Here is a 17,508-nt window from a genome sequence, read left to right on the forward strand (position 1 = left end):
TCTGAAAATATCAAGGAAGCAGAGACATTTCACTAAACCAGAAATTCTAAGCTTTTATCAATTTTTCAATCCAACATTTCCCAAACACCTATAATACTAAGCATTGTACAAGGGCCTGGATTTACAAGTGCTGTCATGCATCTCTTAATGACGATGATATGTTCCAAGTAATGCATTGTTAGGCGATTTTGTTGTTCTGTGCACATCACAGAGTGTACTTACAAACCTAGCTGGCATAGCCTACTACACATGTAGGCCATATGGTATAGCCTATTGCTTGTAGCCAGCATCACACACACACACGAGTGTGCATTGCACTGCAACATTAAAATGGCCATGACATCACTAGGCAGTAGACATTTTTCAGATCCATTAAAATCTTATGGAACCACCACTGCACGTGTGGTCAGTCATTGACCAAGTGTCATCATGTGGTTCATTACCATAGTAGAAGCTAGACTAGGGAGGGAATTAGGTACCAGATTACCAGATACAGAATTACAGTTTGATGAAAAGCCTGTAAAGGTAAGTTTGTGAGGCACTAGAACAGAAACAGGGAGCCTCAAGTCCAGAAAATTAGCTTTCCTGGATGAAAAGAGAAGCAGTGAGTGCTGAGGGAAGGCTCCAATTTCCAGGCAGTTTGAGGGGTTGTTTACCTACAAATTGTGTTGCACTGGCCCAAATCCAACTTTACCTCCTGCTCTGGACTTGATAAAGATTTTGTGACCCTAAAGTAGGCCAGCTCTTAAACGGATTCTCACTCTCCCAGGTGTTTCACAGTTTGAGTCTCGAGTCAGGAAGTGGGTTGTTTCATTATAGAGAATGGGGGTGGCAGAAGCAGGACAAGAATTCAGAGCTCCAGACTTCTGATGCCCCAGATTCCATCTGCCTGAAGCCTAGTGTTGGGGGTGAGGAAATGACAGGATGGGAAAAGTGGCTGAATGAGACTAGAAACTGCTTTCCTCTACCTTCCTCACTTTTGCCACATCCTTTCCAGACGGCACTTTCACCATAGCCTTGGAATGGAAGAAATGAATTTAAGATTTGTCATTGAGTGCTGGGCTTCCCCTGGAAATCTTAGCCAGTAAAAAAGACAATAGCTCCGCCGTGTTAATTAATTATTCTCAGATCGAGTTAGAGGGGTGTGCCGTGATGCTGCTTGAGGCTCCCGATTCTGTAATCATTATCTGAGAATCCTTGTGCGGCCCCCAAAGCCCCAGCACCACAGCTCCTGGGAGGCGGCTTTGGAGAAGGTTAGCAGCCACATAGGGAGGAAGACACAGGTGCAGTCACGCCCTGGAAGGAGAGGAAATGTGCACCAACACGTGGCATTTTCTGAAGACCTAAGTCACTAATAAACGAGAAAAAATAAAAGGACAAAAAGATAATTCTCGCTTGTGGCATAGCGGAGCTATGGAGAGAAAGAAGGCAGTGAACATGCGTTGATTAAACCACAGCAATCTGATATAAATATAATGGGAACCTGAGTGGAGTGGAAACAGACCATTTTTTCTATCCTCTCACACCACAACAGGCAATAACACAGAAAACAGAACCCTGTGACCAAATGTGTGGGTTTTACCCCACACACCCTAAGCCATGCTGTAGCCAACACCAGCTGTGTGCTCTCCAATTCAATTCCGATACTATATACGTGGAGATAGTGTCAGATCCCACAGGTTAAGGGTTCAGTCCCGGAGACTCCACCCCCCTTCCTTCTGACGCCAGTCTCAAGTTACAGGTTGTTTTTCCATGCTTTTGACGGACTGGCTGTAAACTGGGTTTTCCAAAACTTTATCCTTGGGTTGAATTAATTTGCTCAGTGGCTCACTGAACTGAGGGAAACACTTATGTTTGCCTGTTTATTAGAGAACCTATTTTAAAGGATACAAATAAATAGCCAGATGAAGATACATACCTGTGAGGTTTGGAAGGAGTGCAAGAGCTCCTGTCCCTGTGGAGCTGGGGTGCAACACCCTCCCTGCAAGTAGAGGTGAAAACCCTCCACATGTTAGCTGTCCAGAGCTTTTCCTAACCCAGTTCTCTTGGGGTTTTATGCAAGTTTCATTACATAGGCATGATGGATTAAATCACTCCCTATTGGAGAATAACTTAACCTTCAGCCCCTCTCCCCTCCTGGATGTTTGAGGGTGGGGCTGAAAGTCCTGTCCTGGTCTTTTCTGTGACCAGCCCCCATCCTGAACTGGTCTAGGGGCTGCCAATTCATTAGCATACACAAAAACAACACTTAGGGCATTCAAAGGATTTTATGCATTATATGCCAGGAAAGGGACAGGAGGCATCAAAGACCAAACCTATATTTCATAACATCACCAAGTCACAGTGTACATTAAAATTTTCTAGTAACCCATACACCTACAGCCACCTACAGCCATCTGATCTTTTACAAACAATTAAGTCTACACAGTGGGGAAGAGACTGCCTCTTCAGCAAATGGTGCCAAGAAAACTGGATATCCATATGCAGGAGAATGAAACTGGACCCGTACCTCTCACCATGGACCAAAATCAACTCAAAATGGATTAAAGAATTAAATATACACCCTGAAACAATGAAACTCCTTATAGAAAACATAGGGGAAACACTCCAGGTAGTAGGATTGGGTACAGACTTCATGAATACCACCCCAAAAGCAGAAGCAACCAAAGGAAAAATAAACAAATGGGATTATATCAAATTAAAAAGCTTCTGCACAGCCAAAGAAACAATTAACAGAGTGAAAAGACAACCAACAGAGTGGGAGAGAATATTTTCAAAATATACATCTGACAAAAGATTAATATCCAAAATATACAAAGAACTCAAACAACTTTACAGCAAAAAAAAAAAAAAAAAAGTAATCCAATTAAAAAATGGGCAAAGGAACTGGATAGGCATTTTTCAAAGGAAGATATGCAAATGGTGAATAGACACATGCTCAACGTCACTCAGCACTTGAGAAATACAAATCAAAACTACACTGAGATACCATCTCACTCCAGGTAGGATGGCTAATATCCAAAAGACTGAGAATGATAAATGCTGGTGAGGTTACAGAGAAAAAGGAACCCTCACACACTGTTGGTGAGACTGCAAAATGGTGCAGCCTTTAGGGAAAATGGTATGGAGTTTCCTCAAACAATTACAGATAGATCTACCCTGTGACCCAGCTATTCCACTGCATAGAATATACCCAGAGGAAAGGAAATCATCATGTTGAAGGGATACCTGTACTCCAGTGTTTATTGCAGCACTATTTACAATAGCCAAGAGTTGTAACCAGCCCAAATGTCCATCATCAGATGAGAGGATAAGGATACTGTGGTCCATCTACACAATGGAATACTATTCTGCTTTAAAAAAGAATGAAATTCTGCCATTCACAGCAACATGTATGGACTTAGAAAAAATCATAAGTGAAATAAGTCAGGCACAGAAAGAGAAATACCACATGTTCTCACTTATTTGTGGAAGCTTAAAATAAATAAGTAAATAAACATACAAACAAGTGGGGGGAGGAGAAGAAGACATAACAATCACAACAATTCCTTGAACTTGTTAACAGAAGTGAACAGATATGATGTTGATGGGTGGGAGAGGGGAAAGGGAGGGGAGAAAGAGGAATCCATAAAGGAACATGAAAATCCACTACATTGTATATTGATAAATTAAAATAAAAAATAAATAAATTTTAAACAAAGACATGGTCCAAAAAATATTTTTTGAATGATAAACAAATAAAATAAAATAAAATATTCTGGTAGCCACATTAAGAAGCATAAAAATAAGTGGGTAAAATTACATATATATTATTTAACCCAATATATCCAAAATGTTATAAGTTAAATGTGTAACTATTATAGAAACTTAAAAAAAATTTTTTTTGAAACATATTTCCTGTACATATTTATTGGCTCCAGGGTTATATCTCAGTGCACATGTACAATGTGTGATGATCCATTCAGGGCAATCAGCATATTCATCCTTGCCAAGCCCAATCATTTCTTTATGATGTGCACATTTGATCTCCTCTCTTTTAGTTATCTGATAACATGCAGTAAGTCATTGTTAATTACAGATTGCTGGGTCGGCTGTACACTGATTGGATTTATGTTTCCCATCTGACTCTAATTTTGTGTCCATTAACCAGCCTCTACTATTCCCACTCTCTCGTCCCCCTCCCACCCCTAGTAGCCACAGTTCTTCTCTCTCCTTTTAACAGGTGAATTTTTGTTATTTATCTGTTTTTTGTTTAGTTTTGTTTTCTTCTGTTTTTTAGTTCCCACATATGTGAGAATATGCAGTATTTCTCTTTCTGTGTCTGGCTACTTTCATTTAACATAATTTTCTCCAAGCTCATCTACATTGCTGTGAATGATGGAATTTTGTTGCTTTTTTGTGGCTGAGTAGTATTCCGTGGTGTTTATCTACCACATTTTCTTTATCCAATCATCTCTTGATGGACATTTGGGTTATTGTGAATACAGCTGGTATAAACATGTTGAAGAGATACCTGCACTCCCGTATTTGCAGCAGCTCTATTCAAAATAGTATAGAAACTATTAACGTGACATTTTACTATCTGTTTTTTAGACTGAGTCTCAGAGATCAGCGTGTATTTTACAATGATCACACATCTTAATTCATACTAGTCACATCTCAAGTGCTCAGCAGTGACTAGTGGCTAGAAGCTATGCTATTGGACAGTGCAGAATTACACAATTCTGTACATTATTTTTCTTTTCAAATTCCTATATTCTTTGAAGAAAAATGAGAGAGAATAGGAAAGCAAAGGGGAAAAGTGAGGATAGAATGGAAAAAGAGGGGCAGAAAAACAGAGTAGGCACTGGTCAAGCAAAGACCCCTCAGTCATAGCCAAAGGTCTCACATGCACTTCTGGATTCATTGAAGGGGCCCTTCCTGGGTCTTCTCCATCTTTCCAACCTCAGATTCATGGCTCTTCTCTGCAGGTGAAATACTGTGTAGTTAGTGCCAACTGAGATCCACACACCCATGTGGACCTGAAACTACCACTCTCAACCTAGGAGAAGGATCCAGACACAGATCCAGGGAGCAGCAGGAGCCTTGGGATGCTGGCTCCATGGGATTTGGGACTGTATCATTGATGGACACTGGGCTTAGGCCCCTGCTGGCCCTGGCTGCACAACACAGGCCAAGCCTCTGTCAAGTCCCTTGGTCCTATTACCCCTTCTTGCTCAATCACCAGAGGTAACTGGACAAAGTCTGAAAGCTCCACAGGCATCCACCACATACTGGAAAGATGGAGTGGCCTTACTTGTTGGCCAGAAGATCTCTTAACACTTTGAAAGCAACTCGGGGTCCTGAGGACTCGTGTGCAATGAACAGCACAGAGGAGCACGGAAGCATTTTCCCCACACTATCCTGAGATTGGTACTATGTTCGAGAGGGTCTCACTCTGCACACCAGATTCCCACAACCAGAAAGAGGGTAAATGGGATCCTCTGCTGGTTCCCAAAGCCTAGGTGAGAAGGCAGTGATTTCTTCTTGAAGAAGAGACTTTAGCTTAAGGCACTTACTTGTCCAAACTTTCAAGTTCCCCTGACCTGTACTTTGAACTCCAAAAGCTTGATTTTCAGGGGCCTGGACTCCCTCTTGCCTCCCTGGACCAGAACTAAGCCCCCAAAGGACCCTGAGTGGTACCTGAGTGAGAGGAGAAAATACAGGGTCCAGGCCCAACCCTCCTGCCTTCCCACCTGACAGCACTGAGCTCTGGCCCAGACTTCAGACTTGAGGTGTTCACCTTTACCATTTCTGCTCTATCTAGACCAACTGTGCTCTTCAAAAATGTTGATAATAAACAATGTTTTCTTTTTTATAACATACATCAATTAAAATGAAAAAATTGTAGCATCACTCAAAGATGTTGTAAAAATGAAAACTGCTGTGTAATCACCACCATGCTCAAGAAACAGAACATTGCCGGAACGTGGAGAAACATCCCTTGTTCCCTCCCAGGAATTCCTTCTCAAATGTACCCTTTTTCCTCACTTCTTTCACCATATGTGTGCTTCTGACCTTATATAAAATGAAATACTTGGTTATGCTATCTTTGTTTATGAAAGTTCTATCTCTTAAATTTATATTTATAATGCATGTAGTAGTTAATTCTCATTGCTGTATCTTATAATATGAATATCTCACATTTTAATTTTCCTCTTGCTGGGCATTTGGGTTGTTTCCAGTTTGGGGCCATTACAGAGAATGCTACTATGAATATTTTTGCACATGTCATTGTATACACGTTCACATTTCTGTTGATTAGATATCTAGATGGGTCATAAGACTTGCATGTGTTCAGCCACAGTAGGCACTATTAAACTACATTTCAAAGTGATTATAGCAATGAACATATCACTAGCATATATTACAAGCCAACATTTTCCATATTCTCATCAACATGAGTACTTTCAGTTTTACCATGATTCTAAGTATTAGCATTTCTGTGAAGATCTCTATTGGAGAAGAGGAGAGGAAGACTTGCCATACAGAAGAGCAATATTTAATACAATACTTCCTATAATCTCTGGAGTTAATTTTTTATTTCCTGAAGGAGGTTCACACCCTGGTAGCATCAGGGGCCAGGGCAGGGAACGGTCTTTATACAGACAGCTTATTCAGATGTCACTGTAGGTTAGAATTGTCCCATTTCGAACACTCGTTATGCTTCACCCTAGCTGTCCTTTTGGCTCGCAGAAGTACAGCAGTACGACTTCTGTTAGGGCCAAGCACAGATATGCTGCAGGGTGAGCATATTGGTACTCTCCGCATGTGGATCAATTCCCTAGCCCAAATTATGACTGGTTCTTGTTTTTGAACTGAAGTGAGAGAAGAGAAGAGAAAAGAAAGGGAAGTAACGTAACAGGCAACTGGAATGGTTGAAGCCTCAGGAGCAGTGAAACAAAACTGTGACAGGGCCACTAGTCCCCCTATTAGGCCATGTCCAAAAAGAAGAGTGTTATAGCAACACAAAACGGACTAAAACAGAAAATATTTTGTGTTGCTATAACAGAAACACCTGAGACTGAGTAATTTATAAGGAAAAGAGGCTTGTTTGGCTTTCGATTCTGGGACGGCTGCATCTGGCTTGGGCCTCAGGCTGCTTCTACTCATGGTGGAAAGTGGCAGGCAGCTGGCAGGTACAAGCAAATCACATGACAAGAGGAAGCAAGAGAGAAAGAGAAGGTGCCAGGGTCTTTTTAAGAAACGAGCTCTCAAGGGAACTAATAGAGCGAGAACTCACTCATTAATCCCCCTCCCCCAGGGAGAGCATTAATCCATTCACGAGGGATCCGCCTCCATGACTCAATCAGTTTCTGACACTGCCACATTGGAGATCAAATTTCCACATGAGTTTTGGAGGGGACAACACATCCAAACTGCATCAAAGGGAATTTAACAAAATCCCTACAATTGAAACTGAACTTCTCCCATTAAACTTAAGAAAACATATTCAGTCTCATCAGAAATGTAAAACAGCAAATTTAAGCTATCAGATACTATTTATAAACTATGAGATTGCAGAGATTAAGAAATGTTTATTCTCATTGATGTTTGATACAACACTTCCCTTTATACAAGCATTCAATTGTCAATTGTCACGAGTTTTCTGAAGCAACACTAAGGAAAGAATGGATGTAGGTTCACACAGATAATATTCCTAAATACTGGGAATAGTAATGGGGTCTGGCACTTGGGATTAGAATGTAATTTCTGGAAAACAGACAATAAACCCTTATTTTGAATATTTATTTATTTTTTAAATAACTATAATTTACATAGACTAGTTTATGGGATAGTTTCCTACTAGAGATTGGATGTGGGGATTTGACTGAGTAGATTAAGGGTTTCGATTCAATCATTGGTATTAGGGTGTGTCCTATAATCCACTCATGTACATCTACACCTTTCAAAATGTTTGGAAACTTAAACAGTTTGAGAAAATGGGTGTGATCTTGGAGACTATAAAACACTATGAAAAGGACCAAGTCCATTCTTCTCCAGAACTACCGTGTTTGAAGTTGGCAGTACGGTGGAGACTTCTGAAGTTCACTGTAAGCACTAGGTGAGTATCTGACCTGAATTTAACAGAACAGCAATGGAAAACCCATTAACGGTACCCACAGTTAAGTACACAATTTACACAAAAGCAATTTCTGCAATTTTTTTAAGCAGCATTTTATTTTAATTAATTAATTAATTAATTGATTAATTAATTAATTTTGGGGTAGACTGGTGCAGGGATCCCAATCCTTGGCCTTGGTGTTATAACACTCTAACCGAGTGAGCTCACCAGCCAGCTCCGCTTTTTTTTTTTCAAGTAGAAACTTCTGTCTCTATCAGTCTTTTTGTGTGTCTGCTTAGATTATTCCCACATAAAGTTCTTAGTTAAAAATTTCCCCATTACTTTAAACTTACTACATTACATATATGTAGGTTCTTTTTTCTACCTATTTTATAAACTAATATATTTTATTTTTGCTTCATTAATTTTTGTATAATTTTATTAATCATGTATAATAGGAGAGTTTAGAAGATGATTGCCACAATGGAGCTTGTAATGATTTAGTTGTGCAATAAACATGATAATCATATTTTTTTGCTATTAGTATCCATTCATGACTATCAAATTATCTGTATTATGCTGTTTATACATATATATGTATATGTATATGTTTGTATTTCTGTATACAATGCTGGTATACTTAATGTTTGAATTTCCCAAAAGATACTCATTGTTAGGTTGAGTGTTTAAAATGATATCTTTTAGTTTCGAGTTTTCAGACTTTAACCTTTTTCTTTTTTGAGTTTTTTTTTTTGTGTGGATGGACAGTACAGGGATCAAACCTTGGTCCTTGGAATTATCAGCACCATGCTCTAACCAACTGAAGTAACCGGACAGCCCCAGACTTGGATTTTCAAGTCTTAAAGTTTCAAACTTTCAAGCTAATTTCAGACTTGGATTTTGGGAATCAGAGAAAACTACAAAAAACTAATACTCTTAAATATGAGAAAAATATAAACAAGAAAGTATGAACAAATAATATTTAATGTGTGATTTTAGACAAGTAACTTATTTACACTGCATCAGGTTTCCTTATTATAAAGTCTTGGTGAGAATAGAAAATAAGTTAATAGTATTGTTGTTAGGATTAAAATAGGTAGCCCAATTAAAAAGGATTAATCCAATGCCTAGAATTAGTAAACAAAAATTATCTTCTACTATCATCATTTGAAAATTATTGTTATCAATCTATAAGTGTTTGCTTATATAACGAATTATTGTTCAGTAACTTATCCAACTTACAGAAGACTATCCTCAAATTTTTCCCAGTCCCTCAGGCTGTCTCTCCATTTCAAGCATGTTCTAATTAAATGAATTGATGTCCCATATTACTAAAAATTTTGTGGTTCCAAGAAGTCAGTATAATTCCCTCTCACAAACTTTCATTTGTAAATATACCTGTAGGTATCACCAGTTTAATGCTATCTATTTTTTAAATAGGTGTTTTAAAGCTGGATTATAGTTATTAAATAGAGCAATTGTTACCTTATGTTTACTTGGGATCAAACAGTAAGTTTTCAGCTCTGGAAATATTCAACCCCATCTGCTCAAGTTCTTATAAACTAGAGGATTTGACAATAAGCATATAATTAAAACAAAACATTTAGTTAACAATTATAGTAACAGAAAGTATATGTTTCTTTATTTAAATAAGTAAGTTTAATATATTATGTGATGGTGTTGAAAGTGAGCATCTTTTTAGCGAATAATCGTTAGAGTGATACTTTTCGCCCAAAAGCTTTCATATCCATTGATGATTCTTGCCTGAATATCTTAATTAATTATTGTGGCTGTAAAATGAGCTTCTATTTCCATAATTCCTCTTACACTTATTGATTGTCAGACCCAAGGTTTGTTTTTTACTATCTCAATGTCATTGTCAAAGACTCGGGTCTTCCATTTCTCTGTGACCCTCAAAGTACCTGCTTTTGTCTCTAAGCTATGGCACATTGTGTTCACAAAATAACTGCAGTTGTGTCTTCTTTATGTTTTTTTGCAGAAGTAAGGAAACCTTTCATGGAATTCCAATAGTCTCACTTGAATGCCTGATTGAATAGAATAGGGTCAAATGCCAATTATAAGGAATCACTAAAAATGCGACAATTATGATTCTTTTATGTGAAATATTACCCACTTTCTGTGGCTGGGATTGGATCTGAACTACTGATTTCAATGTCCATTTATAGAGATGGCATTAATAAACAAAATTGAAATTGTTCAGAAAGTTGAAACAAAGGTGGGAAGAGCCATAGCTGACAAATCAACATGCCAGGAGAAGACCAAGAAAACTCTCTTTTTCAGCATTCTTTTGTCATAGGCAATGCATGACATGTCCTGCTATATAAACTAGTACATTTGTAAGAACAGGAATAAAAGAATTCTCTTGCCCAGTCATATTGTTTTGGATTTTGAAATTGGCTTCTTTAAAGGTCCACAACAAATAATTTCCCTTTCTTTATCTTTCTCTCCCCAGAAACATGGATTCCAATACCTTCCAGAATGAATTCATTTGTTTCCATTTGCATGAATTACTTTATAGACCCGGTCACCATAGGCTGTGGGCACAGCTTTTGTAGGCCTTGTCTCTGTATCTGCTGGGAGGAAGCCCCATATCCTCCTAGCTGCCCTGTGTGCAGGACAACATCACATGAAATAATCTTTAAAACCAACATCGTGTTGAAGACACGGGTGTTTCTTGCCAGACGGGCAAGACCCTACCAATTACCCAGTTCTGCAGAAGAGATCTGTGGGATACACAGAAAAACTAAGAACTTCTTCTGTGAGGTTGTCAAGGATGTGCTCTGTTCGCTGTGCTGTAAGTCTAAGGAGCATGTGGGTCACCGACACTGTTCCGTTGATTGGACTGCTGAGGAATACAGGGTAAGCAATGACTGTGACAGAAATTTGAATCTGGGAGATAGATCTACTGTCTGCCAGATTATGAAAGAGAAAGTAAAGAAAATTCTGATTCTTTCATGTCACCTGTAAAGTACATATTTGCTGAGCACTGTGTGTCAGGCACTAGGATAAATTATTTAAGGCAGAATCTTCTCAATGTCATAGATCTTATATTTTTACAGTTATGAATCTTACACCTTGTTTTGATGAAGGTATTGTTAATCATGGTGGGAATTGTGATAATTCAGTGTAAGACCAATCTGGACAAATCTGTTAATTTTGTTGACAGTCATTGGCCCTGTGACCATAATTGCAAAATGTGTAATCTTATAAAGTCTGTTTAGAAACACTGTCTTACAGCTAGAATATGAATTAATATCTCTACAATTTAATTCTAAGACAAGATTCACTTATTAAAATTGGGGTGGAAACAAAAGATTTGAGGATCAGTTTTCTCAATAGTGAAACATCCTTTCAAATTATAGGATCTTTATTTTATGGTTATAAAAGTCCAAATTGTACAATTAGTTTTCATAATGAAAAAGCACTGTCCTCTTTAGCGCCTGTTTATCTCACATTCTCTGCCCCTCTCTATTTGTCAGCATCTAAAATCTTTAATATAGGTTTCCCTTTTGCTTACATTCATGGTTCTTTTTCAGCAAAAGCTCCTGAAACAGATGAGGTCTGTGTGGGAAAAGACAAGAAAATCAGAGAAACTTAAACCGAGAAACCAGCATAATTCAAACATGGATGGTAAGTACAAGACTTTGCTTCCTTTAGCACCAGGTTGGGACACATGGTGATTATGCAATGAGAATTTGAACTAAACTTATACTGTCTGTGGGCTCCTATGAGCAGGCTGAGCAAGAGGAAAAAGATTCCATCTGTCTGTACACAGAAAAATAAGACCTTTTATTAGTATTTCTTACTAAAATCAAAATATCCAGCTAAAAGATTTTATTTCCTGGATAAGACCATAAGGCATCCACAGGTATAGGAAAATACACCAAACCCGTGGAGGAAAACAATTCATGTATGGAATAAACACAGGGTTCTATAGAAGTTGAGCCATCTCAATTTTCAGGAAAGATTTTTCAGATAAATTAAAAATCACTTGATGCTGAAAAATAATTGCGTTGGAAATTCATGGGCATATCAGGCAGGTAAATCTGTTGGAGGTAAAGGCTAGAAGTTCAGAGAAACCAGGAGACTGCCGGGAATTCCACATAGTTGGTATCAGACAAATTATATATTCTGAGAGAGGCAAACAGTGCTAACAGATGAAAATGTCACAAAGGCAGCACAATCGGGGAATGTGAATGTTATCACATTGATTTAAAAATATAAATTGAACACCAAAGGTAGAAGAGGTGAACTAAAATTTATGCACTTTCTTTAGCTTACAGATAAATTTGATTGGAAGACTAAAATAAAAACCAAGAAAATAGGTAGGATGTAGTTGTAGGTATCATTAAAAGAAAGACCAGGGATATGCTAATCAAAGATAAATGGAAGAAAAACATTCAAGATATATCTTGTTAATGATAGAGAAATATCAGAAAATACTGATTGCTTTATGTGGAATATTAAAAGGATACAATCATGAATGAGGCACACATTCTGTTTTGAAATTAGAGCATCCCTGATGCTGGCAATAAAGCTGGTTTGGGGTAGAACAAATAATAAATTTAGTTTGAAACACATTGTAAGTTCCTGTGAGATATGCAAGTGGAAATATGCAGTAGGCAATTGGATGAATGTGGTTGGAGCTTATGGGAACAATTCGTTCTGGACACAGATTTTCCTAACTGTCAGCATATTCTAGGTATTAGAATATATGGTAGTATAAAGTTAGAGTTTTTAGAAAAGAATAAACCTTTTAGGTGAAAATAAAATATGATGTGGAATCCCTGTGGTAATGGGTCAGGCTGGGGAAGAGGAACTGGCACAAACAAGTTGACAGAAGGAAAACAGGAGAGAGAGGATCTTTGAAGTCAAGAAGATTATGAATTTTATAAAAGGATTTTTATATAAGGAAGGATTAGTAATAGTAGTAATAAAAATATATGTATTTAGTAAAGGAAGTTTTTGGTGAGAGAATGTAGTTCAAAGTGTGTTCTTACTGTGATGAAGAATGTAGTTTCAGTTGGGTGTTGGGAATGGAAGAGACTTCATTGAGCTCATGAAGAGTTAGTTTCACAAATGAGACAGCCAACATACTCATGCCGTCATGAAATATTCTTTGTTAGGGGCAAAAGTGATGGCACGAAAAACAAGTGAAGATCTTGGGTGAACGGTGGATTTTTTTTTTTTTTTAATGATGGGAATAAATAAGCCAACTCTAAAAACTTAAAGAAAATAAGAGAAAGAGAAAGCAAGAAAAAGTGAGAAAATGAGATGGAGGGAATTAATAATGGAAGGTGGTTACCCTCTAGGTCAGTGTCTCTAAGGACCGTGAGGAAGTCAGCTAATAAGCGTAGTGAGAAGCCTTGGACCAAAACAGACAAGCTGGGCTCATAGAGGCCTCTAGGTACACAGAGGTCGTGGTTAGCACGTAGTTTGTGGACCTGCTAAAAGTAAAAATTTTAGAAAGCCCTAATCTTATCCTATGAAGTGTTGTCTACTATTTTTTCCTGAGAATGAGGAGACAGTCTGTAGGTAAGACACTTGAGGGTAAAGGAGACAAGTAATAAGGAAGTTTTGATATATGATAATTATTAAATCACCCATTACTCTTTTGAATAAAATGTGAATATTTAAGAAAAATATACTTATTTCTGTGTTGGAGGCATAATTTTGACATCTGATGCAAATAAATAGAAAAGAGGGGAAATGAGAGAGAGAGAGAGAGAGAGAGAGAAAAGGAAGAAGTCCGCGAATTTCTTGTTCAATGATAATAATAAACTAGTAAATGTTAGAAGACAAAACAATACGTAAGAAGACATAAATGAGAACAGCCTACTACGTGTTCCGATTACTCCATTGTTTCTTCAGGATTACGTGAATCTACGGAGGAAGATGATTCGTGCTGAGGACTGGAAAGTGTGCCAAGTGCTCTATGGGGAAGAGCAACACTATTTAGAGAGAATGGAAAAGGAAAGAAAAGAGATTTTTCAACAACTCATGGAAAGTGAAGACTGTATGGCCCTAAAGGGGAAACTCCTAAGAGGAATGTATGAGGAACTGAAGGAAATGTGCCATAAACCAGACATGGAGCTGCTCCAGGTAAGGAGCAAGGAAAGGAGAGTCATGGGGCGGCTTGAAAATAATGACCTCATCCAAGAGCAAAACCCCCCCCCCAAACAAACAAAAAAACCCTTTTTTTTCCTAGAAAATAGGAATAACTACCCCAGGAGAAATTTTCTCCTAAAAATTCGCTCAGTTTCTTTCTTCCTTTTCTCTTTTCTTCCCTTCCTTCCTCCTTTCCTCCCTCCCTCCCCTTTTTTCCTTCTTTCTCTCTCTCTCTCTCTCTCTCTCCCCCTACCTCCCTCTCTCCCTCCCTCCCCCCTCCTATTTATGAGTGAGAATATGCTGTATTTCTCTTTTTGTGCCTGGCCAGTTACTGAAAAACTACAACAGGAAAGTTTCTTGGAAGGTATTTGTATTCATATTTGAACATATTTTGATATTTAGAAATTGGGGGATATCCAATATCCCTGCAATATATTTCCTGAATTGCCATGCCTTTGACACCAATTGCAATAATCATCCTTAAAAATCAAAGAAATGAAGTCTCCACTATGAATATTGTAATGAATACTAAGACTTTCTCTTTTTGTCTTTACAGCATTTTGGAACCATGTTGAAAAGGTAAGCTTGGCTCTACATTCAAGGTTTGAGAACTATAACAATGTTCAGTCTATTGATGCTGAAATGAAAACATAATTTATTTATTATAATGATATGACCTCTTTCATAGTATATTTTTTTCTTCCCTTCTGAAAAGGGATTTTTGTTATCTAGTGTAAGATGAACTTGGGCAGGGGTATTATTTGCAAGGGGTTATGTGGAAGTTCATGAAAAAATTACCCTTCCTGATTTTAATATTCAAAGTGTATAGAGAAATTGACATAATGGCCCAAGATGATTCCAGGACTTATGTGGGAAGGGTAAGTATTTCAGACAGGTGTATAGTGGAAGCAGGGTGTTAAGAATCAGAGGGAGGACACTCAGGGTTTTGGACTTGAATATGTGGCGGATGGCAGCCTCCAACTTCAAATGGAAAGGCTGTATGGTGCACTTAGGGCAGCTGGGTACAAGAAGCAGGATCCCTGCCTAAGCTAAGATCCTCAAGCCCTAGCTAGTGGTTATAGACACTGAGTTTTTCAGTGGTGACTGGTGTAGGTTAGAAACCAGTGTCATTGAACATCTTCCTTGAATGCAGGCCATTTTGCACAACCTTGTGATGAGGAGAGAGGAAATAGATACAGCTGTGCTTGTTGAAATTGTGAGCCAGGATCAAAGTGTTAGGAGGTGGGATTAGGTTGAATTTGATTTTCACAAAATAAATTGATGCATCCCCTGTTTTGTGAAATTACATTCATACCCCTGCATGTAATTTTGAAGATTTTGATGAAACATCTTCAGAGGAACATAGGAATAATCATTGTGATAAAAACTTTGGGCCAGGAAAGAATAACTGAGCCTTCTTCTTTGCAGGAGTGAGTCTGTGCAGCTTCACATGCCCCAGCCTGTGAACCCAGAGCTCAGTTCTTGGCCCATCACTGGACTGATAGACAGGCTCAACCAATTCCAAGGTAACAGGCAGATCTTTGGCAGGACACCTGTAAATCCCCCTTCATGGGTGTCCTCCTATGGGAAATGTTTCCTCACTGCACAATCTGTTTTTTGTTTTCCAAGAACTTTTATATCCAAATTTGCCATAATAGGAAAATAAGTAGAAATAAATGAATAGAAACCTGTATAAAAGCCAAATATTATATAACACATGCTCACATACATTGTGTAGACAATAGAAAAAGAGTTTTATGGGCTGAAGCGTGCTGAGATATAGTGTTAACTGTTCCTATGGAACACAAAAATTTTCATTTACATTCAGTTCAAGTTTTAGTTAAGTGTGGTGATTGTTGAATTATGAGATACTTAAAGAGTTTTAACTTCTGTTTTTCACATGTATTTATTGCACTGAACATTTTATTCACATAACATATATATACTTTATATAATAATCAATCTTATTAAAAGCGCAAAATGAATATTAATAAACAATAGGCACAAAGTATACTGTCAACTTCATTTCACTGGATTTATCTCTTTCTCAAAAGATCTAGTGGAAAATTCTCACAATGAAATCATCCTAAAAAAGCATATGTAGAGTTTCTTCTAGTTTATTTTACCTGTGCATGCTTTAGTGATAAATAATCAAATCTGAGGCAAAGTGGTCACTCTTTAAAATAAGAATTATTATTATTATTATTACTAATTTTCTGAGGAGGGGGCAGGCTGCTTTTGTTACTGACATTTAATGATTAATAATTACACAATTTTAAATGTTCCAGGAAAAGTAACAAAGCTTGGCATTATCCCTGTTCTTCATATATTCTAAGAATATTTATGATTTTCTACCATTGGTCGAATTAAGGATTCGCTTGTTATAAATACTGACTAGTATGAACATCAGTAATTTCCACAGTTCTCTTGCTGTCCTGACCCATATTTCCACTGATAACCTAGCACATCTAGAAATTACGCAGAGCCCATGTTTACCAGGAAGTTATAACATTATTTTTTACCATGTCTGTTTTCTTCTTCCTGCAGTATATATTTCCTGGGAAGATGAAATAGCTGCTTGTCACATGCCCCTGTTTGAAGATCTGAGACATTTGCTCTCTACTCCTGCTCTTCTCGATGTTGTTCATAATCCAACAAGGTCAAAGTGTTTCCTCGCATGGGGAGCCCAGCCGTTCACTTCTGGCCGACATTACTGGGAGGTGGATGTGGGGGTGTGTGGAAACTGGATCATTGGATTTTGTAATGATTCCTGGACAAAGAGGAATGACATGATGGTTAACTCCGAGGGGATTTTTCTACTTTTCTGTGTCAAGGAGGAGACTTGCTGCCGTCTCTTCACCTCCTCCCCACTCCTGCCTCACTATGTGGAAAGGCCTCTCGGTCCCGTAGGGGTGTTCCTGGATTATGAATGTGGTACACTGAGCTTTGTTAATGAGGCCCATAGTTCCCTCCGCTGCAGTCTCTTCTCCTGTTCCTTCTCTTCTCCTCTGCGAGCTTTCTTTTGCGCTGGAACCACATGATCAGAGACAGGTCTGAAACCTGACGACATGTATCTGGAATGCCAGCTCCTGAGAAAGCTGACTTGGTGCCTACTTGATGGTCTTCAGTGTCATCTACCCTTATAAAATGTATTGATTCTACTCCTTTTAGAAGTGTTTCAATTTTCTTAAAATAAAAATAATCTCAGAATACTGTGCAATATCTATGCTGTGTCTTTTCTTTTCACTTGATTTCTAAGCCAGTTAGGGTAAAAA

The 17,508-nt window shown here is 38.0% G+C and overlaps 1 pseudogene; it reads left to right on the forward strand.

Moving 5' to 3' along the window:
- Window positions 1-429: 429 nt before the first annotated feature.
- On the forward strand, window positions 430-17,274 carry LOC134375050 (tripartite motif-containing protein 77-like; annotated as a pseudogene).
- Window positions 17,275-17,508: the final 234 nt, after the last annotated feature.

The sequence above is a fragment of the Cynocephalus volans genome, chromosome 4, assembly GCF_027409185.1.
Source record: "Cynocephalus volans isolate mCynVol1 chromosome 4, mCynVol1.pri, whole genome shotgun sequence".
In the NCBI taxonomy this organism is placed as follows: domain Eukaryota; kingdom Metazoa; phylum Chordata; class Mammalia; order Dermoptera; family Cynocephalidae; genus Cynocephalus; species Cynocephalus volans.